General features: G+C 34.8%; 1 protein-coding gene and 1 long non-coding RNA gene across 11 annotated transcripts in view; one reads left to right on the forward strand and one right to left on the reverse strand.

Annotated features, from left to right (window-relative positions):
- The window catches only part of ZBTB20 (zinc finger and BTB domain containing 20), a 799,945-nt gene extending 778,475 nt beyond the window's left edge, over nt 1–21,470 (reverse strand). The window contains exons 1-3 of the mRNA XM_082394692.1: nt 21,408–21,470; nt 19,296–19,390; nt 11,682–16,087 (exon numbers count right to left, since the gene is read on the reverse strand). The gene's annotated coding sequence lies outside the window, so the exon portion shown is untranslated. The remainder of the gene's footprint in view (nt 1–11,681; nt 16,088–19,295; nt 19,391–21,407) is intronic.
- Nucleotides 21,471–21,828: 358 nt separating this feature from the next.
- Nucleotides 21,829–24,625, forward strand: part of LOC309630049 — a 384,028-nt gene continuing 381,231 nt past the window's right edge. For 8 of the 10 annotated variants that reach the window (XR_014245374.1, XR_014245375.1, XR_014245376.1 and 5 more), the window contains exon 1: nt 21,829–22,173. This is a non-coding gene — a long non-coding RNA (uncharacterized lncRNA). The remainder of the gene's footprint in view (nt 22,174–24,625) is intronic. The other 2 variants (XR_014245381.1, XR_014245382.1) reach the window with 1 other exon arrangement.

Consider the following 24,625-nt stretch of genomic DNA (forward strand, 5'->3'; position numbering starts at 1 on the left):
TGTTCACAGTTTTGGCAAACAAGAAAATGCAAATCAAGACCACAATGAGATATTTTCTTATTCATTCAGGTAGCAAAAATTAATAAATCTGACAATACCACGCTTTAAAGAGAATAAGGATCTACAGATATGTTTTACACATTGTTGGTGAGAGTGTAAATGGGTAATGCCATTTTGGAAAAATAATTTGACAATCTCTTGCAAAACTGAGCGTTTTTATACCCTATGATTCAGCAATTCCAAACTCAGTATATTCTGAAAAGAGTGTATTGCAAACGTCACCAAGAGACATATACAAGAATGTTTATACCAGCACTATTTGTATTAGCAAAAAGTAGGAAATAACCCAAATGTCCGTTAACAGGAGAAATAATAAATATACTGTGATGATGTCATGAATATAATACAAAATTAAAAATAAATGGTGTGAATTACAGTTACTTACAAAAATATGGATGAATCTTAATAACAATGTTGAGAGCAAAAAAAAAAAAGCATATTCTAGGAGATAAATACAGTATTATATTAATATATTATTTAGTCACACATTTATAAGTGGTATAGCTATATATATTATTTTTTGAAAAAATAATGGAATAATAAACACAAAATTCAGAATGCTGGTTACCTCTGGTTAGGGGAGTGCTGATAAGAGTAGGAGAAGAATATATAGATAGATGTAAATTATTGTTAATGTTCTAATTCTTTGGTTGAGTCTTGGGTTTACAGGTATTTATTTTGATTAAAAAGAACAAATGAATAAAAGAATGAAATAAAAACAAAAGAGGATAATAAATTGTACAATGATTATGAACCATATCATAATTAACCAATTCTGTGCACCTGAAGTCAAATTTTTTTAAATGGCAAATTCTTTAGCAGTGTTTCTCAAATTTTAATGTATGTATGAATGACTTGCGATCTTATTAAAATAAAGATGATGATTCATTAGGTCTGGGATGGGGTTTGAGATTCTGCTTTCTAAGCTCCCAGGTGATGTGGATGTTGCTGATTTCACAGACCGTAATCTATACCATCCACTGATTTCCAAACAAGAGGTCCAAGGGACACTAAAAAGATTTATACTGTTGAAGGCCATAATAAATATAAAGCCTTAAATGTAAAAGTTTAAACAAATAAGCATTTTTATTTGGTCAAGTTAAGACTTAATTAAAAAAAAAAGAATAGAAAAAATAAAAACAACCATGGTTTAAGACTGAGCATCAGTGACTCAAGAAATTCAGACACTTGGAAAGATAAACTAAGTAAGCTAACCTGACCACTGAATGGGATAACAGGTGCCATATTTTGGAAAGTTGATTACAGTGTTAAGAAATAATGATTTGGTATCACTTATATGTGGGAATCTAAAAAAATGATACAAATTAACTTATTTACAAAACAGACTCACAGACATAGAAAACAAATTTATGGTTAGCAAAGGGGAAAGGAAGGAGGGACAAATTAGGAGTTTGGGATTAACAGCTACACACTACTATATATAAAATAGATAAACAACAAGGACCTACTGTATAGCACAGGGAAGTATTAATAACCCATAATGGAAAAGAATCTGAAAAAAATTATACATTTATATATTGAATATATGTGTGTGTATGTATAACTGAATCACTTTGCTGTACACCTGAACCTAACACAACACTGTAAATCAACTATACTTCAATTTAAAAAAAAAAAAGAAATGATGATTTTGTTTCAGTCCATTCCAAAGTGAAGAGGAAGATACTGATAAAAGATACTGGGATTCAGGATTTACTTAGAAGTGAAAGAAACTTCTTTCCTGAGAAAGAAGAAACTGAAAGAATATTAAGAATTAAGAATTAAGGTATAATATTCAATACTCTGTAATGACCTATATGGGAACAGAATCTAAAAAAGGGTGGATATATGTATATGTATAACTGACTCACTTTGCTGTACAGCAGAAACTAACACAACAGTGTAAATCAACTATACTCCAATAAAAAAATTTAATTTAGAATAAAGAATTAAGAGATGATCACTTCGGTTTCTTAAGACTGAGATTAACAGATTACTTGAAGATTTCCTTGCAACTTCCTATCAAACTGCAACTTGCATTTGGGGGAGTAATCTTTGGTGGTTAGAAATTTTCTTGAATGGAGACAGAGAAGAACAGAATTAAAAGATGACTGTCAATGACATATACATCTAAGTATGCATACAGAGTATTCTAAAAACTCCTTCTGCTCTAGTAACACTAGTATTGCTAGACAAAAGTGAAGAGATATTTTTAAAAATATATGTCACAATTGCTGTTAATTTCATATTTGATAAGATAATCAAAACACAAATAGAAAATGCAAATATATTGATTAGAATGACTTCATTAAGTGAAATATAAGATATCAAAAAGAACTAATTCAGGTAGTTTTTACTACTAGCCTTGAATAAGGTCTATTTAAAGAAATGCAGAGAAAGATTGATCTCTTTTAAGATCTATCTTTTCAACTTTCTTGTAACATTGTCTCCACTACTGGAAGAATAGCAGAGAACCTAACTGAAGGAAATCAGACTAGTGAAATAGCGAGAATATTTATGCAAAAGTCAAAGCCAAATTATTGGGGCAAGAAAATTTTAAAATGAGAATGTATTCTTGGAAAGAGTCAAATATAATTTATTGAGACTTAGAGAAACAAGTCTATCCATTCCATTTTTTCAAAACAGAATCTAGGTATCTTTAATAGTATAGTATAGTCTCTACAATATTAAGATTATAACTGTTTCTTTAATAAAATAATGTAAATGTTTTTACTCTTTTGTAGTATTAGTTTCAACCAACAAATCATAATGTAGGTATTTCCTTATAGTCACACACACACCCAAATCAGCCAATGGCACATCTGGTGTCTGGTTACTAAAAGATGATAAAGATTTTACTATTTAAAGTATTCATGCTATAGTCACTATTAACTGCAGCTATAAATTACAAGGAGAGGATTTCTAATGAAATATAACAACAGATTACACCACTGTATTTAGCTGTCCAAGGCCATTTATTAAGCCAAAACACAACACAACATTATTATCATGTCCAGATGAGATGAAGGCCCAGACTTCCCACAAAACATTAATATCTCTATACTAGAACAGAGGACATCAGGAGATATACCTAAATAAAGAATTTCCCTCAATGACCAGCAAAATAAAGAAATTCTGGAGACTCATCTTAAACTTTAAGCAATTAAATATATTCACACCTTCCATAGATCCCAGTTTTGTCCATTTGAGGCTTTGACAGCTACATCAGTAATACATTCTATTACTGATATGTCAAGAGGCTTAACATCAAACATGCAACTTGAAATACATATATGTATATATATACAAAATATATGTCCATTAAGTGTAAAAAATGGCTGCCTTCAGATTTTTATTATCATCAACATTCTTTGCACAATGAATTATGTTTTTCAAAGCACTTAAACATTTATTACTTCACTTGATCCTCAAAGACTGCATGAAATAAGTGATGAAAATACACTATTTTAAAGATTAAGATTCTGAGACACAGGAGTCAAATGGTTTGCCTGAAATCATGACTTCTAGTCTTATTTTTAAACACCCTTGAATGCTTTCATTTCTACACTCTATTACCTTGGTAAATTCATTACTTAAAATCTATTATGTCAATCAGAAAGTATTTATTTATTAAGCAACTTCTATGTGCAAGTCTTCCATTCATTCATAATTGTTGTTATAATTAATTTGTGAAGTGACAGGGGTAATATTAGAAATATTTTATAACTGACACAGAAGGTACCAATCAAAGAAAATGAACACTGAACAAAGTGAAACATACTACCTAACTTTTACTAAGGGATATCAGCTGCATGTCAGCCCTGACATGGGAATGATCCATGTAATTTGATTTGATCTCAAACTGTAAATCATTAAGTTTATTTGGCCTGAAATGCTAGACAATTATCTAAAGATTTTTTAGAACATGTAGAAAATTCTAGTAGCATGTGATACAAAATTAAATAAACAGCAAATGTAAAAGAATAAAAAAAAACCCTTGGTACCAATATTGAAAAATATGAAATCATTACCATCAAAAGTAGCCATAATATTTTTAAACACTTTGACTTCTTAATACATATACAGCCAAATGTACTTAATTTTATTAAAAAGCATAAGTAGGATTTTGAACATGTTTTTAGTGCAATTTTTCTTTTCCTTTTATTGCTTGGCTCTCTGCTTCTCTCCCTCTATAGTTCCTCCCATTCAAAGCAATCCATTTTCACAACATAGTATGCACCCTTCCATATTCTCCCTTTGCAAATACATAACTCCACTATAAAGCAGATATACACATATAGATATTTACATACAAAATACATATTCAGGGATTTTGGTCATTATTTTATAAAAATGTAACATCAACACATACTTTTCTATAACTTGCTCTTCTCACTATCAATAACTCCAGAAATTCCTCTAGATCACCTGAGATATCTTTAATTCACATCTTTTAATAACTGCATTATAATCCATGATATGAATTTCCATTATTTATTAGCATTATCTTATTAATGGAATTACTTTCCCCCCCAGTTTTACTACTACAAAAAAGCTGTAACAACTTTGAAACCAAAAAATTCATATGCCCTTAAATATCAATACTTGTATTTCTATGGGATATATTCCCAAGAATAAAATTGTTCAATCAAAGGATATGAGGTGTTACCAGACTGTATTTCAAAAAAGTTAAAGCATAGCACATTTCCACCAGTAACAAGTAAGAGTCCCTTTTTGCCACATCATCACTGGCAATAAATATTAAACCCATCAGACCAACAGAAAGTTTAAATGCTAACACACATTACATCACTGTTACTTAAACTTGAATTTCCCTAGTGAATTTGAGCATCTTCTATTTTGTTAACCAATAGAATTTGCTTTACTGTGAATTATCTTTTCCATTTACATTGGGTTGTTTCATAACTTTTTTCTTAGCATTGTCTAAGAGCTCTTGGATATTAACCTTTCATGTTAATAAAAGTCAAATTATAAATACTTTTCCAAATCTATATTTTTCTAATAACTTTTATTTTTATATAAAAGTTTTTTTTATTTTTATGCAATCAACAATGTTAAATCATTTTAAACTTTTTGCATTTTCACTATTGTTAAAAAATTTTATAAATAGTCTCCTAGACTTTTTTTGGCAAGTTTTTTGTTTTGTTTTCATTTAAGCATTTCATCTTAAATGATTTTTGTATAATGTGCGAAATGAGAATATACTTCCATTTTTTTCCACAAAATAATCTTTTATGCCAATTCTATTAATTAAATGATTCATGATTTTCAAACTAAATTGTCATCTGTTTCAGGATTCTCTTATCTATTTAATGGATCTATTTGTCTATTCCTATGCTATTACCATATTGTTTTGATTAGCTGGCTTTGTAATATGTTCTACTATGTATAATGCAAATCCCTCTTCACTGTTCTTTTTCATATTTTCTTGCCTTTTTTTTAGCACTTAATCTTCTATGTAATTTAAAAATAACATTGTCTAACTCAAAAAAGAAAAAAAATCCCTGCTAAAAATTTAATTGGAATTGTATTAAATAAATGTATTAACTTTGGGAAAATTAACATTTTGCTATTGTTTTCCCATACAAAAACATAATTTGTGCATCCTTTAATCAGATCTTGTTTTATGTCTTTAAATAGTATCTCTTTTTTACATACAGGTCCTATATTATTCTTGGTAATTTTATTAATAAGCATTTTATAATTTGTGTTTCTATGGAAAATTAAATAATTTTTTCCTGTTGGGGAAAAAAGGTTCCTAGATGCCTATTACTTCCAGAGAAAAGTTATCAATTTTCATCTAATTATTTTCTATCCAACTACCTTTTTAATTTATCTTACTAATTTTTCTAGATTTTTAAATTAGAGTTCTAAAATTTTTAGGTCTGATATCAGCCAAAAGACATGTTAAGTTAGTCTCTACAAATGTTAGTGTTATTTATACCTTTGACTATTATATTTGCTAAAGCTCCCTACTTAATGTTAAATAATTGTGATAAATAATTACTTGTCTAGTATCTGATATTAATAGAAATATTTTTAAGATTTAACTATTTCAGATTATATTTTCTGTTGGCTGTGAATGAAAATATTATATTTAAGCCATCTTATTGAAGACGAATGTATAATTTTTCCCTTTAACTTGATGATGTAATGAACGATATTGATATATTTCCTGTTGTTGAATCATGCTTGAATTCCTACTTAAAAAGAAAAAAGGAAAATTCTAGGTCCTAGTATATTACTCTTTTAATTCATGCTGATACTATTTGCTAATCTGCATTTTATATAGAAATTTTGCATTTCTTTCATAAGTGAGATTGAACTATAATTTATTTCTGTACAATTTTTATCAGTTAGATATTAAATGAAATTAGAAAATATTTCATTATTTTTCAATGGCCTAGCATAATTTAAATTATATCAAAATTAGTTATTTCTTTAAGTTTAAGTGATCACGTGTGGTTAGCTTTCCAATTTCTTCAGTATTAATAGGTATCCGTTTTCTACTTCTTCTTAGGCCGATATTTATAATTTGCATTTGACCATATCATGTTCTGTTTCTCATGGGTTTCAAAATTATTGCCATAGAGTTGCATTAGATTTCTTTTTTTTACCTTTCAGTTTTGCCAAACCTTTCAGTTTTTTCATCCCTAACTAGTATCTATTTTTGCTCAATTTCTTGGTTGTTATCTTTATTATTATTAGCATAAAATTCATATAACATAAACTTCACCATTTTAACCATTTTAGAGTATACTCTGTGGTTGCTTTTAGTACATTCAAAACGTTGTATAAACATCACCAACTATCTAGTTCCAGAACAAGGAAATCCTATACCCATTAAACAGTCACTCCCCATCTTCCCTTCCTCCAGCACTGACAGCCACTAATCTACTTTCTGTCTCTATGTATTTGCCTATTTTGGACATCTCACATAAATGGAATCTTACAATATGTGGCCTTTTGTGTCTGACATCTTTCACTTAGCATAGTGTTTTCATGTTTCATCCATGTTGTAGCATGTATCAGTACATCATTTCTTTTCATGGCTGAATAATACTCTATTGTATGCATACACCACATTTTTATTTATCCATTTATTAGTTGATGGAGAGTTTCTTTGATTTGAGTTTCTTCCACTTTTTGGCTATAATGAAACTGCTGCTATGAACATCTGTGTACAAGTTTTAAGTGAACATATGCTTTCAATTTTCTTCCACTTCAGAGTGGAATTACTGGCCTCATTTTCTTTTTTGCTTTTTCATCTTCCCAAGGAGTTTATGTATTATATTAAGTCTTGTGAAAGAGCCAGCTTTTAGATTGATTTTTTATTACATTTTGTTTCCCATTTCATTAATTTCATATTTTAAAAAATTAATTTCCTTTTATTCTCTCATATTAGTGTTTATTCTAATTTCTTAAAGTTACTAGATAATCCTTTATTTTCCATCTTAATAATGAAGGCCTTTAAGGCTATCAACTCTACTCCGACAATCTCTTTACCTGTTTTCAATAGGTTTTTACATAAAATATTCTCTTTTTCATTGTTTTCCAAATGACTTCTTCTTTATCCAAGAGTTATCTAGGAATGTTCTCTTTAATTTCTAAATAATTAATAATTTTTTGTCACCTTTTAGAAAACTTCCAAAATTCTAATTATACTAGCTTATAATCAGAGGATGTGCTTGCAAAATCTCTGCTTACTAAAATTTATAAAGTTTTCTTTGCGGCCAAGCACAGAGATGTTTAAAAGTATTTCAAGAATATCAGATAATACAAATATATTGCTTCTGAGTTATAGTATTCCATTTCTCTTAGTCATTGTTTGCATGTGTTTAACAGAGCTGTCTAGACTTTTCCAATAGTCTTTACTTAACATACTTATCTACTTTAAATAAGCCTGCTGTATACAGAGTTATGTGGTTATTCTCTTCATAAACTATGCCTTTCATCATTACAGTGCCCCTTTTTGATATCAATGCTATCACTCATGTTTCTCTGTTTTCCTTTTGTTTGCCTTTGCCTGATGTCTTTTATGTCCACCATTTTACAAACATTTCTTTATAATTTTGACACAGGTGTTTTTCGTGTAATGTAATTTGAGTGGCTTATGTTTTTAAATTCAATCTGACATCTGTTTTCTTAATGGGAGAATTTAGTCCATTACATTAAATGTAATAATGTGCCTAATTTTATATCTTCCAATTACTTATATTTATTTTTAATCTTACATTATTGTTTCCTTATTTCCCTTTTCCATATTTTTTTGTTTGATCAAGTGGCTCTGCATTATATTTTCTCCTTGCTGCTATGAAAGTTCTACATGATGTTCTATCATGCTAACCTTCCCTTTCTCTACTCTAATTAACAGATGTATATATATATATATTTTCATGGATCTATTTTTCTATCTATCTAAGACAATTTTTTTCCCCACCAAGAGGTTCTATCCTCCACCCCTTTCTCCTAAATAAATGAGATCTTTAGGATACATTCACTTTTCTCCTCTTTTCTTCCTCCTCTCATCTCCCACCACTCATTTTCCTCCTTTTTTACATTCCTCCTGTCTACTCCCTCCATCAACTAAGTGTTGAAAAGACAGTTATAGTACATTAAAATTTTTCTTTACATAAGTATGATCCTTTTATTTCAAAAGTCTGAAATTGTCTATTTTATTACACATTTACTAGCCATCTATCTTCATCTCTTAAATGAAATTATACACACAACACACACTCACACACACACACAATTATATACAAATGCTCATTATTTACCACTATTTCCTTTCCTTTTCATCTTGAAATCTTTGTCCTGGTTCATTTGTTGTTTGCTTATAATCTATCCTCAGGCATTTTCTTGGATGGGGAATAATTATATGTTCTGAGTTCTTGGTTTTCCCTAAATGTATTTCTTTCACCTTGGTTGGCAAATGACAACTTTCTGGGCATTGAGATTCTTGGACTGTAGTCATTTTCCTTTTGCAGTTTGTAGATGTCATTCCGCTATCTTCTTGCTTCCTGTGTTACAAATAGGAAGTTCTATGATACTTTGTATTCTCCTCTTTATAGGAGAAAATTGTTCTTTCTACTTGGGAGTTTATGTTTCAGTTTATTTTTAGAGTTCAGAACTGTGTCTTTTCTTTCAATCAAGACCATAAATCAATAAACTCTTTCAATCCACAGACTCTGATCTTTCTTACGCTCAAAGAAATTTTCTTCTATTATACCTCTCCTCCTTCTGTTCTTATTTCTCCCTCTATAATTCCTAGTATTCACATTTTGATTTCTAAACTATCCTCCAAGACTCATCCTTTTTATTCAATATTTTCATCATGTTTTATTTGTGCTATGTACTTTGATATATTTCTTGCACTTGGTCTTTCAGTTCACTGACTCATGTTTCAACAGTGACCATGTTCTCCTCCGATTTTTCCACTGAGCCGCTCAATTGAGATGTGTTTTTCTTAGTATCTGAAATTTTTTTGTTCTTTGTTTGAATGTCCTTAAGTGCTCTTAATATATTTCAAAATTCAGGTTTCATTTATTTTCGCCAATAGTACTAGTTGCTTGGAGTACGTACTCTAATTTTCCTGCCTGATCTTCCTCTCTCCCTCACTACTGGCTCCCCTTTGATGGATTGTTATTTTTCATTGATAACTCACTGGAACTCTGGTCTGGTTGCTAGAGTATCCTAAATGGCAGAAGTATAACACTTGGAGAAAAGAAATGTAGACAGTCTACCAGTTCCCTGCCAAGGCATGAGGAGGTAGATCACTGTTGCCCTATCTCTGAATTTCTTTTCAGCCTCAGGGACAGAGAAAACTCAGCAAGCACATTCAGCTACTCTGACTTTTTAGCCTGTTGGGGAGACTTGGATACATAAAATAGTCAGATATTAACTTTCTCCCATACTGGTTCACAGACCTCTGAAGCCCAAGCTCTTCTTTACAATGTCTACTGTTTTCTGATCTTTATCCCTGAACTTCAGCACTATTCTCTAGTTGCTTGCCCAATTGATGGTAGAAGTTTTCAAAGCAGTGTTTCTCTGCCCAAGGTGTCACAGCAATTGTTCACAGATCTCAGTAGCGATTTGATTCAGAAAGACAGTCAGGAATTGGAAGTGAAGGGGAAGATGGCCATACATAGGTCACCTTGTTTTCAGAATCCTTAATTTTAAAAATATTGAGAAAGGGGAGAGGTATGTGGGTCTGGGGTTGTCTGGGAGTTCATTATCATTATTTCCAAGAATCAATACTTTCCTTAGAAAGCATATTCTTGAATATACAAAAACAACAATATGTTTTTAGATACAAATTATGTTCTTAGATACAAATTCCAAAATATACCATAGCTACTAATCACTTGAAGTACGCTTTAAAGAGACCCCAGTTTTAATTATCCCAGGACATAATTATCTTTTGTTTTGGAAACAACTTCAAATCAATTTGCTATAGCTTCAGTTAGTAGAGAGACAAACTATGACTTTGGCAGATCATGTAAGTCTCCCACTGTCTAACTAGCAGGTCTTATAAATATGAAAAAGCATGTCAGCTGTTATATAGGAAAGAAACATGCACCCTACACAGTGGTTTACATGACATTACCCTCCATATTGTTCATAGCCCCATTACCGTTTTTGCTTTCTAGAAGAGCTAAGGATATAATGTCAATAACATTAAAGTGTTTCATTGGACTGACTTCTAAACAACTTAGATAATAAGGTAAAATAATCTAAAGCTCTGTTTTTTAATTGTGTGAAATTTTATGAACTTATCTTTTTAAGAATTAGGAAGCTCATATAAAATGCTCAAAATCTCATTACAATCTATTAAGTGCAAAAAACAAAAATACTCTGGACTGTTTGTCCTACTATCCAGATAGGAATCATATAGGATATGAAATTTGGATTTCACCCTTGAATCACTAGGTAATGTAATTCTGTGTACTCTATTCAATACAATATCCTGAATTGATTGTAGTAGATTTGCTTTACCACTGATGGGCGATATCTGATATATTTCTTTTCTGAATCACGGTAAATATAATTTTTTATTGGAACTTCTGCCATGACAGAATTTCATTAAGTATCTAAAAGGATAAAAGATCATGAGCATGTGTAAAAATGTTTGGGTCTTAGAAAAGTACAGAGAAACCCTGTAATAGGTATTAATGATTGTAACAATGTTAAATTTGAACCAGTCAAAAGAAAATAAGGAATGAATAGCCTGGTAAGCAAGAATCAAAGTAATCTTTCTAGGACAGCTACAAAAGAGTCTAATCAACATTGAATCCTCCAGTGTGCCAGGTACTGTGCTAAGCACTAAGGCTTCAAAGATTAATAAAATACGGTACTGCCCTTAAGGATCTACAGTTCAGTGTAGTATAATTCTGAATGCTATCTTTCCTGGGTGATGAATGTCAAAGAATGAATGCACCCATTTTTGCATAATAAAATTCATCATTACACAAATAACAGATAGAAACAGAGGTATGCATAACACAAAATTACAGAAAAACAGCAACCATTTATTTTTGGCTTTTATACACTCTAGCAATACACTTTATAACAACTGTTGAAACTGTTATGTGAAATACCTGAATCAGAAAGGTCTGGAATCCTGTTCACTTTTCAGCTCAAATCACCCCTTCAACATAATATTGCCTTGTTCTCAACCCTTTGCTAGAACAAGAAAGATTATTGAGAGGATGAGTTTTCAAAGGTATTTCTCTAAGGGTGAGATATATGAAGGGAAGGGAGGATGCAAACAACATAGCTGTTAAAAAGATTAGATACCACCAGATGTCAAAAGAACGAGAAGAAAAGAGTACCAGTGACAATAAACCTGAAGGGGAAAGGTGTCATGCATAAACTGAATGTTGATTATCTTTCTAACTTCACAGTATATTGTATTAGTGATGTATCAATTTGAAACATACAAAATGATTACTGTAATATATTTCCTAATGCACTAGAAATAAGAGTCTGAAGGAAATATCAGAGATATTGTAATAAGGAAAACTGAAGACACATAAGTGATAGTATAGCTATTCCATTATTCTTTGACTCCATTCAGACAATCCAACTCTTCCCCACCTCAATATATATACATAATATAGCTCAACAATGAATATTATCTCTTAAAAACTTTTGAAGTCTCCAGTACCTTGTAGAAAAAGGGTATGAGTATGCATACATGGCATACACATCTGTTTGTATTTGGTTTGATGTCATTAAAATTATTTGAAATAACAAAAATTCACTTTAAAAGCTTATATAATTCCCTTTTCATTAACTCATGCTGGCAATCATAAATATAATCCTAACTCATGTAGTACACTGACTTTACCTGGACTGATCATTTGAACCGATTACTCTGATAGAAATGCATTTATCCTATCAAATAAAATTGAACCTTTCTTTCAGTATAGCGACAATTGAAGGAAAAGTTTACATAAGAGAAGTCTACACTCTATTCCACCTTAAGCCTGGTAGAGCCTGGCTCCATGAATGTGGGAAGAGGAGATATCAAAAGCTAAATTATGAAATGAAATGAAATAAAATTAAGGTATAATTTGTTTTACCCATCGAATCCTCAGAAAAGCTAGCAGATGTTTTCTTATATTTGAAAACTGGACAGCAGACGGTAACTTGTACTATAAATGCCCCCCAGAAACAGTGATTTCAGAATTGAATGGTACACAGCGGGTACTCAATAAATGACAGCTATTCTCAGGTTTATCACATAGGTTTCTGTGCTAAATTGCATTTCTTTGTAATGCATCTAAACTTACTGCCTAATTCTAAGTTAGTATTGATGATCATGTTTTTTGTGCCAAAACCATAGCAGTCTTTGTATCCCAGGCTCTAGGTGGCCCCTATTTAAGCCAGCTGTTGGTTCTGAAACAAATCTAAGGGTGCAAACAACAAACAATAAATGTTAGGGCCTTTCAAAGTCAGTAGGATTCACCAAAGTTTTGAATATATTCTGTTTCTGTTCTGCCTCACCCTTTTTTTCTGCATGATCCCGATTCTTGGTTACTCAACCTGTTAGATTTAGGTCTCCTTTTCGACCTCTGCCTTCCCAGTACTGCCAGTATCTAAAGCTCTCTTTGACCTGTTCCTACTCATGATTTCCTCCATCTGCTTTGACATCTGTTACCCAGCTCCACTGTTGTCCATCCAACCAAATCAGGCAGTGGCTACCCAGTCCATCCTCTGTTAAAACCTTCAGATAAACTCCCTCACAGGAGTTGTACTTCTAGACTGAAGGGTTAAATTTTAAAAACAAACTTTACCATAGCAACCATTCCTCCCACTTAAGCTCTTTCACTTTGTGCCCTTCTCTGGAACCTTCTCCAAATCCACTATGCCTTTCTTGAAATAAAATTACCAGTATTAATCAGGGCGAGTACTAAGTGAAAATGGTCCCAGAAGAGAGGCATGATGAGGTGGTGATTAAGAGCTTAGGTTTTCTAGAATTGGACTTGAGTTTGAATTCCCAACTGTTATATACTAGCTGTGTGACTTTGAATAAGTTATTTAACCTTTCTGAGTCTTAGCTTATCTTTAAAAATGACATAATAAAAGTGCCTATCTCATAGGATTATGAAATTAACTGAAAAAAATTCAGATATAACCAATGTCTGGTACAGAGTTAAATGCTCATATATGTTGGCTACTGTTGTTTAGTACAAGAACAGAATGTATTTTATTTTCTTTCACTATGCTTACAACCAATAATTTTGCCAGTGTTTTTGGTACCAATGCCTTTAGAAAAGGGTCTACATTAATTCCTCAGTACATGTGCTGGGTTTCAGTTAACTTATAGTCTAAAATCAGCTTCCCTTCTAAATATCTCTTAGAATGTTTTTTCCCCCTTATTTGCATGCATTGAAGCACTCATACCACCTTTTTTGCCCTATGGTTGATCTAAAATTTTTCTTGCCATTTCTCCCAAATAGCTTAGCATTATCTAATATATTGTCACGTTTGCTGTATATTCCGTCTATGAGGTAATTTATAAAATGTTATGAGCAGTATCAAGAACGATGGATATGTATATGGAAGGGGAAGGAACCAAGGATTATATAGCTTTCTCCAGATAGCTGTTTCCATTTGTGAATAGGTAAAGGATTTGACGGTTTTGAGCCTCTCACTACCATTCATACTAGCAAAAGGAATGTGAGTCAATTAAAAAGAAACTGAGAGTGAAATTCTAAATGAAAACTTTGAGGTCATCATTAAATAAATACCTACAAGTAGGTACACACAAATTGCATGCAGTTTGTTTCAGATTCTTCCCACTATTCTTCATCAAAACAGAGTCAACTTTGTCTATCTTATCAGTCCTCCTATGTAAATCTATCCCTGGATGGATATAATGTAGGATCAAAATCAAATGCAGCAGTTAAAAATTACCAATTTTATAAGATCTATATGGAGATGGCTCCTGATTACTCGAAGTATATTTATTTTTTGCTTTAAAAATTAGGCACAAAAACCAAGTTTACCTTTTTCTTCGAATATATCTATCTATCCATATATTTTATAGAATTAGAACACAACTCTGAGTTAATTATTCTATTATTACCTGCTTTCTCCAGTTAAGCAACTTCATGCAGAGTAAAATGCAAAGATTCATGTTTATAAATTCTATTACCAATATATCTACATGAGTGAAGGTGAGCTGGTAAAAATTTATGTAAACTAATAGACATTACAGTTACCAACTATAAAAGATTATCAGTACTTAATATTGTGGCTCTTGTACTACTATGCTATGTTTGAAAGCAAGTATCATTAAAATGAAACTTTTATCCAGGACTGAAAGTAAAAAGCAAAGTCGAATATTTTACATATACTCTTTCCTGGTGCCCCCTGCACATCACATCCAGTCACGTTATCTGATGCTAAAATAAAGACTCAAGTATCAAAAGAAAGATACTCATATTATTAGAGCTGAAAGGGACCCTGAAGATGAAGGAAGCTAAGGCAGAGATCCAAACAAATTATGTGAAATGACTAAGATCATACAACTAGTTGCTTGTAACATTATACCAAAAACAATATTTCCAGTCTCTACATCTGAAATTTTTGACAATGTGCAATAAAATGAAAGAATTAAATCAAATATATGAGGGATTGGCTGATAAGTTATATGTCCCCTCAAGCTAAAAACCATTGGATTTAATGACTTCTACCTACTGGATTTTATATTCCTAAGAAAATAAGTTTAAAATAACATAAAATTGTAAAAACTGACTAGAAGTAAAAACAGCTACAAAGAAAATTTATGCTCTTTCTTAAATCAAAACCATGGAAAAGGATATTCTTTTAATGCCTAAAGGAAGCCAGAGATTTATGGTTGTGGGTACATGTATGGTAGTGGTAGGGTTTGTTTTGTTTTGTATTGTTTCATTTTGTAAATTGTTAGAGGTTCCTTTTGTGATGGTAATATGTGTCCCAAAAATGGGGGTACAAAGAAAATGAATTTCTGATAATTTATAAAGTACTTAACCATATATAAATAAATAAGTCTCTAGAAACTTACTAATGACAGTAAGAAAATGGTTGCCAATAATTTCAAAACTAAAAATCCAAGTCTTTTTAATATTGTTTGAATTTAAAATAAAGAACATCTTTTTTTAAAAAAAGGTCAAAAGTAATTGAAAGAGATTAAATCAGTACACTTAATTCTCTAAACTGTGTGTATATTTTTCCTGAAGTGCGTATTCATGAGCTGAGAGTAGAGACAGGCTGGTTGCTTTGTTTGACTATAGTTCTATTTACCTCATACTGTCAAGAATGGATTTTGACACTCACAATATTAATATTGCTATTTTTATTGATATAATTAGCACTGCTATAAATAATTCCTTGGCCTGCCACATCTAAGTATATCATTAAAATCAGCAATATTAGGGCTTCTTTTTCTTATATGATGCCTTAGAAACAGTCTGCTGGCCCAAAGAACCATGGTGACTTCATGATGTGGAAGTTACTGGAAAAAAAAAGTTGTCCTGTCAATAGAGACTACTGTTTTGTGTATGACTTCACTAAATAAACTAGTTTATATTTGTTTGAAACTAAAGTTTCTTACCAATCTGCTGTTTCACTTTCACATCACACCATATTGTACCTAAAACAGGCAATCTGGATTTCCCGTTGCTACTTCCCTCCATCCCCCCACCCCCAATAGCTCAGGAATGGGTTTGAATTATGAGGCTTGAATACACAAAGCAAAAGAATTAAGACACCCAAAATTCAGAATGGGTAGGTGAAAATAAGTGTGCTTGAAGTCACTTGTATAACTGCTAATGGGTGGTCCACTTGTGAGTTTTTAATCATTACATGAAAGCAAAATCAAAACATTTTATCTTGCCTCTAGATCACATCAGCTGCGACAGTAACCTTATCTAAACCTTGAATAGTCTGTTCATAAAACAAAGTGGGGTGACTGACCCAGTGCATATTCAACACAGAATATGAAGGCCAAAACAAAATGACAATACAATTCAAAACAAGTTTGTGGAAATTTTGGGCTAGTATATTAAACCTTTCTTTGTCTCTATCTCTTGACAGATGGTTAGCCTTCATACAGTCTAGTATCTCTGGCAAAGAAATGACTGTGTCTAGCCAATAACACCCCAAATTTTGACTTAAAATGCACTGTACACATACTTACACTTACCTTAAAAATATGAATATTAATTAGTCTTTATTACTATAGAAATTTGACATGTCAAGACTTTATCTTTTACTCTATGAATACCCCTTTTGCAACTCTCAACTATCTTATTATGTGGATCCAGTTTAGATTTCACTTTAGATTTCATTCATTTTATGTGCTGCTTAGTAATCATGCTTTAAAAAAACTTCCCAAAATAAATTTTAATCCAAAATTATTACAAAATTTCCAAAGATTTAATTAGCTTGTTATTTCTATGTTGCTCGGAGCAAAGGTTTGGTAAGTAACAGAGTATGTTAAACAAAATCACCTGGGAACTCTGAATGCCTTCCATGTCAAGGAACACAAGGCAGGACTGGAATCATTTATCCAGTAATGAAATATGTCTTTATTCAAAAACTGATCATATATAAATACATACTTACATGCACAGAAGGACACATTGATCAACCATCCTTACTAGAATTAGGAAGAGTTCTTAATTTTTAACATTCTATTAACCATTCTTCCACTTTGCTTTTTAAAAAAGATTTCAGCTAAAACAATATATTCTATTAGTTACAGTCTCTGCTTTTCATCCTAAATCTTCCTATTTGTAGCTTTCAGACGCTGCCTGGTCTGTACTCAAATAGCCACAGGCAATCTCAAAGTTCTCTAAAGTGCATTAATATGTACCTTTTCTAGAAGAGTTGATTATGCTACAAATTAGCATAGAGATCTAGTGTAGGTATAGATTCAAGCCCTTTACAGCAGGGGATGGGAGGACTGTAGGTAGGAGGATTGTGTGTAAAAAAAAAAAAAAAAAAAATCATGCTACTTAAGAACTGAACTCATACTTGACTAACAAAATAAAACTCACTGTGATAGAGAAAAATAACGAAAATAAGAACTGTTATTTGAGAAGTATGAACTAGGTTTTGGAAAGGTGAGACACCCACTACTTAAAGCAACAAACTCAGCTTCAAAATCATATACTCCCTTAACCAGGCACCAAGTTTCCTTCAGTTAGAAACCTAGGATTTTTACACCTACAGACTAAATGATTAAAGTAATACTAAAATACTCTGTAATGTTCCTCTTGCATTACAAATGGTCTATTAAATCAGAGAAGTGCCAATCAAATGCTTTTGTAGTTTGAAAGAAAGGTTTAAATAACAATGCATTTTTTGCAGGCCTCTCTCTTTTTCTCTTTTTAAAGTCACCTATAAATTAATTACAAATTTCCACCTTCTCTTGATAAAACCACAACTGTAAAAGATTTAGGCACTTGATTTTTCAGACATATTCTTAAAACAAATTCTAACTAAACAAATTAAGATATTCTAGCTTATGTTTACCACAATTTGCTAACAAGACAAAAGCTCCACAGGAATTTTACAGTAAATTCCAAGACACAGAATTTTTTTAATATAAAATAATATTTTATTTATTTCAAAGGCAAGCTTAAAATTACGAAAAAATAAAACCCCTATCTGTTAAAAAGACCTACTGAAACGTATGGAGAATATTTCATGACAATAACAAAGGGTACAAATAAGAAATACAGTAAGCTCTTCCTTTCTTATCGTTGGCAATTGGTAAAATCTCCCTGCCCCTCGAACTTCTCTAAGCTTTTTCAAATCATATTCCCCCAAATGAGAAAACAGCTAGGTTTTAAAGTTTCATCCCAAAATACCTTCTAGCAATCTGAAGTACCCAAAGTGTATGCGACATTAGAATGTAAACTCCACATGGGTAATTTTATCCCTTGTTCACTTTTACATCCCAAGTATCTAGAACAGTGTCTAGAACAATTTGATGAATTTAAAAATCCATTTCAGAAAAAAAATTATTTCAGAGAATAAATCAGAGCCCATCAAGCTCCACTTCTGTATTCCAAATGTTTTAAAGAATCTCTTCTTACCACTTATTCTAAGGTATTTCGAATAATTTGTAATTAGTTTATAAATTTTAGATCCTTTATAGGAACTTAGTTGTATCTTTTATTGTTCTTCTAAAATGACCTAATTTTTTCTAGGAATTCCAATTTGGTTGGAAAGTCTTCTGAAAACTGACTACTGAGATAAAAGTAATTCATTTAAAATGGCTTTTTCCTTGGATTTTATTCCTATACCAAGTAGTCAAAAGTCGTGTTAATTTGACAGCAAGAGCAATTGTATATGTATGGGTCTCAAAAACTTCCTGACTTTACTTAGGACACTGGCAACACATCAACTAGTCGTTCTGAACAATACCCCTCCTCCCCCTACCACACACACCAAAATTACAACCCTCACATGTAAGTTGTTCTTTCCTCTAGTACTCCACTTAAACTCATATTGTCTTTCAGTAGCTAGTTGCTAGTAGCGGGTGTACACATTAACTATACCTGTATTTTCTTGGTATAGTAGTTATTTCAAAATACTGGCATCTTAAATGAACTAAACAGGTAAGCATAAAGAATTCTTCCTAAAAATGGATAAAATTTGACAATTTTTAGTCTTAAACTTCTTTCTTTAGTCTGTTAAAATTGGGACCTCACCATGAAAGGGCGTATTGCTTTGGAGGCTGGTAGCCAGTTAACTTGTCACCTGATCTTCATATGCAAAAGGCCTTTATTCCACTGGTCTGTGAGATCTGAAATCACAAAACCAAAAATACCCAACTGCTGGACTCACTGAGCAGATAATTATATTTCTAGAAAACTCACTTTTTTTCCTCTCCTCACTGTTTGCGCATGATGTATTCTCAAGGCTAAAGCTCTCCAAAATTGAGCTCAATGGAAATCACATCCCCAACCTTAAGAATTAAACCTTGAGCACTAAGCAATGAATAACATCAGCAATTCTTCAAGGACAATACCAAAAACTTTCTTGAGAGAAAACTACTTCCAAGAGGGCACAGTGAATGGTATCACCATGCACTATATGTGCATCAACTTTGATACATTCTGATTAAGAAGGACAAAGAGCAAACAAGGGCATTAAAAAAAAAAAAAACAACAGTGTAAATTGTTCTTGCTGATGTTCTTTTCCAAGAAATACAGAAATGCAAATCGTAGCCAAAATCGGACTGGTCAAATTTATACGTGGGGGTGTGATGGGGTAGAAGGGTGTATTTTAACGATTCCCAAGCGATAGCAAAGGGTGCGTGGGATTAGGAGCAACAGGTAAGAAAGTAAACCATTTATGAATTTGTCGACGGTAACTGATTATTCAATGTGTAAAGCTAGAGAATGTATTTACAAAACGGTCCTTATAATTCATGTTTTAAAACTTTCAATAGCGACAAGTTAAGAATACTAACTTTAGAACAGAGCTTGCTTGAAAACATTGGGGGAATGAGTGGTCTCTTAATTTTCTTAGCTGAAATTTACACATGACCACGCAGTGAGAAAATTCCACTTGAGCAACATTTTGGTATTTTTAATGGTAAGAAGCAGTTAAGACAATTTTCACATGACTAGAAGATTCACAAATTCAACTTAGCTTGGGCCAATGCTGATGTGAGGACAGTACTTTACCCGCGGGCTGCTTCCAAATTACTTCCTGTTTCATTCAGATTTTTACTGGAGAACTGTCATCCTGCTACTGACCCCATTCAACTGGGTTGGGTTAAGAGATCAGCGGATTACCGCGCTAGTTAGTGTAGCTGTACGCCATATTGTGTTTTTCGCGAATGTTTATCGTTTATGTGTGTGCCTAGCATATGTTTGTACAAGTGTGTTTATCAATACACCTTTTAGAAAATCCCTGCCTCCTGCCTCTTCAGCATCCTTAAAAAGGCTAACAGCTTCAGGAGGGCAGGGCGTGGGGCGGATGGTGGGAGAAGACCAGAAAGCCACACGGACAGTAATGCATTAAACAATGTAAAGGAGAGTGCATTTCTTTTAAACTTTCAAAAAGCTTCCAACCGTTTTCTCTCAGCTATGGAAAAAGCGTAAACATTTTTTAATGTTTCCAAAGGGGCCCAAAGGAGAAGAGAAAGAAGGAAAGCTGTCTTCCCTTCCCATGCCCCCTTCTCTACAGTCGTAGCAGCGAAGCAGGCGGCGGCCGTTAGCTCCGGCGTCTGGAGGGGCGTCCAGCGGCTCTGGGCCAGGACCCCTCCCGCCCCCCAGTTCTCTGAAGACGCTCCAGATACCGCCAGAGCCACGGCAAGCGGGGAAGGGCGAGAAGGGAGGGGGCGGAAGACAAGCGGGCGCCTCTAGCAGCTCCTGAGCCCCGGCTAGTCCCCCTCAGCTCCTCTTCTTGGTAGTGGCAGCTCCAGACGCGGGGAGTAGAAAGAAGGCAGAAGACACGTTTCCAGCTGCGGGACGCCCCGCCCGATCCTGGAACCCGGGACCCTCCCGCGTTCCCTCCCTCCGCGCCGGGTCAGGCGAGGCCACCGCCGCCGCCCGGCGCGAGGAGGGGCGCTCAGGGGAAGGGGCCGCCGGGGGGGGGGGGGGCGGGCGCTCGGGGGAGGGGGCGCGCGCTCGGCCGGCCAACAGCCCGCGGGCTCGCCACTCTAACTCGCTCCCCCAACCCCACCCCGCGCGCCTCCTTTCCCGTCCCACCGCCCCCCACTCCAAGCGCCTTGCAGACGCCCCGTCCCCCACAGCACGCACACACCCCTCCCTCCAGCCCGCCCCACAACAAATTAGAGTTTTTGGCGTTACCTCCTCGCGCTCTTTAATCTTCTTTCCTCAACTCCTAAACTTCCCCCCGCCCCTACTTCTTCGGCAGAAGGCCCACATTGGGCGCCTCACGCCGCGAACCCTCTATCTTTTCCTGCTATTGGGTTGCCCTCACGCCACTCTTGGCTTCAGTGAGCCAATAAGAATGGGACGCCCCTCATGAGGTTGCCGCCCATAAACAAAATACACTCTTCCTCCTCCCCTCACCTGTCCCCGCCCCCATCTGCCTCTTCCCTCATCTCTACCAGCTTCGATTGGGCTAGAAGAGGCCCAATCCGCTATCTCAGACACCCATTGGAGCACGGAAACTTCGCTCAGAGAACTGTTAACAGGCGATTGGTCAGCAGTCTTCCCACTCCCCCCCCCTCACCCCGCCGCACCTTCGTCCACTCTGGAGAGGTCAGTCATATCTTGTTGTTCAGTGATCCGAGAGGTGGGAGGCTATTGGTTGAGAGAGCCCGTCAGACCGGACTAGAGTGAGTCGTGATTGGTCAACACAGACACGATCACGTTTGGTTGTCTAACCTCCGCCGCGCCCCCTGTTTTTCTCCAGGCCCCCGCCCCCTCCTAACTGCTTTTACTTTCTACGCATTTCTATTTCCTCCTTTATTTATTTATTTGTGATAAACTTAAATGACCTGGCGACGGAGGCGGGACTGGAGGCGAGGCCGAGGATGACGAGGGACGGCCGGGGGCCAATTGCCGAGGGGGCTGCCGGGTGAGGGGCAGCGGCGGTGGCCAGTGAGAGGCAGGTGTCTGGAGCGCGCTAGGCCTATGGAGTCGGGATGCCCCAGCGGAGGCGGCGGTTACCCGCTGTCTGGCGCGGCGACCTGGCGCGGGGAGCCGCGGGAGGGGAGGAGAGGGTGTCGCTGTCGCTGACGGCTGAGGCGGCAGGAGGGAAGCTGGATCCCGGGCGGTGGGAGGGAAAGCGGGAGAGAGGGTCTGGCGAGGCGGCGGCGCTCAAGGCCACGCTGGGTCAGGCTTGGTTCTTGTGGAGCGGGGTGCAGGTTGCCAAGCCAGGAGGTCGGCAGAGGCCGCTGAAGCAGTGCCAGTGCTCAACGGGAAAATGCGTTCGTTCAGGAGGTTTAGAAAAATGCTATGTAAAGCAGTTTGGAGTAAGCCGCCGTTAATATAAATGAGAATATTATTCTAACGGGAGAAGCAGATTGTTTCGTATTACTAAACGTCTGAAGTACCAGCGACCCAACCCGAGCCCACAAAATTCAATATCCTGAGGGCTAGAAGGAACAAATAAAGCAAAACGGAAAATTAAATGCGGTTCAGATGCTTCAATAAAACCTTCATCCTCATCCATTTGTCACTCAACCTAGCACTCCCCAGAGCCAAATTCTTACCAAGTGTTGGTCCAGTACTCAGGCATGGGGGAAATAGACGACGCTTAAAGCCGGCAGGAAGCTCAGGGAAGATTCCTAAAAACGATTCCTAAAAAGGGCTAAGAGAGGAAGGAAAAAAAAGAAAAATCGCTTTTCACTATACAAAAAAAAAAAAAAAACCTGCCAAAATTAAAAGTTGCAATATTTGGGGAACTCAGCAACAATTTGTCACAAAATAAGGGACTCTATTAAAAATACCATGCATACAAATAATATACTGGATTTGCAACTTGAAAACAATTTTTTTTATAGGACATGTATTTGATGTATAGTTTCTAATAGACTCAAGTCCTCTAATTTTTATCCTAGGCTTCCTTGGGACATACAGCATGCCTTAAAGAAAAAATTATTCATGAAACTTGTTAAAGATGGTTAGGCAGATTTTATTCAGGACCATTGAGGTAGATGTAGATAGGATCATTGCAGTTGAATTTTGCAGGGGGTAGAGAGATTGGGCTCAATTTCATGTTAAGAGTAGGCAAGTGGGAACTTTAGCCAAGGAAGAAGGTGAGGGTCAGTGGATGGAAAATTGCTAAGAGGAAACATTAGGGGTAAGGGAGATTTTGGCTAAACCAACCTAGCAGTATTCTTGCTGAAGACAGGCCAGGGTGATCAGACATCACCTTGGGGATGGTGGAAGATGAGGAACCTGATCATATATCTAGGGTAATGGGGGTTGGGGGGAGTTCTTGCTAAAGCTGTATTTTGCAAGGAAGTGTACAAATGCCTGGCTTTGATTAGCGGTCTTTGGCAGAACCTAAGCAAAATAAATAGGCCCTGGTGGAAAAAAATGTACAAGGCCTTGACATCATAAATAACATTAGATCTATCTTCTGAAGAATATATGTATGACGGTCTCAGAATCCACAAAATTATTGCATCAGGTGTCAAATTTGAAAACCAGTAAAGTGTACACATTTCTATTACATCTGGAAGCCAAAACATTTTAGAATTTATGTATAAATCTTAGGTACAACATGATGTAGTGACCATAGTTTTTAAGTATTCCATACAGAATAATCAGCTTCACATGAGAAAATTCAGTAAAACTTAACAAAGGTGTTTAAATAGTTTAATTCCACAACTTTAACGAGGTGCAATAGCTACTCTCTAAGTACTACTTAATATTCATGCTTTTCAGCAAGTTTTTAAAGCTATTTTCAGTATATGGGCATGAGAGCTGTTAGGATCATAATGATAAGGCATTAGGAAAGCAACATAAAATATTCTAATTCAATATTAGTGATCAGGTGAGGCCTTGGATGTTACTGCCCCTATTTAAGATGGTGGTTATTTATACCAGTTCTCATGATATTAGGATTTGGGGTTAAAATGCTTCTGTCTATAAGGAATGCCTCAATCTTTATGTTTACATTACACACACACAGACCTCAACCACCAGCCCCCCCCCACACAGATATACAAACATCCCAAAAGATGCAGCAAGAATTCCATAGTAATGTTAAATAGTTTTCCTATACACAAGCAATAACAGAAAATGTAATGGGAAAAATATCCCTTTTTACAACTGTGAAAAATGCTATAAAACATTTTCAATGGTAACAATGAAACACTGTGTGATCTGTGTAGATTAAACTGTAAAATTGCTGTGGACATCAACTAAGATTTACAAATGTCAAATTGCAAGTGACAGAAACCCAGTTCAAACCACCTTCACCAATTAAAAGAAAATCATTGGCTTGTGGTACTGGAATGATAGGGCTATAGTTGGTCCCAGGCACAACTAGATCTGGGACTCAAGGAGGTCCCTGAGCCTTATGCTGAACATCTATTTTTTTTATCCTG

The sequence above is a fragment of the Balaenoptera borealis genome, assembly GCF_965194805.1.
Source record: "Balaenoptera borealis genome assembly, chromosome: 5".
NCBI classification, from domain to species: domain Eukaryota; kingdom Metazoa; phylum Chordata; class Mammalia; order Artiodactyla; family Balaenopteridae; genus Balaenoptera; species Balaenoptera borealis.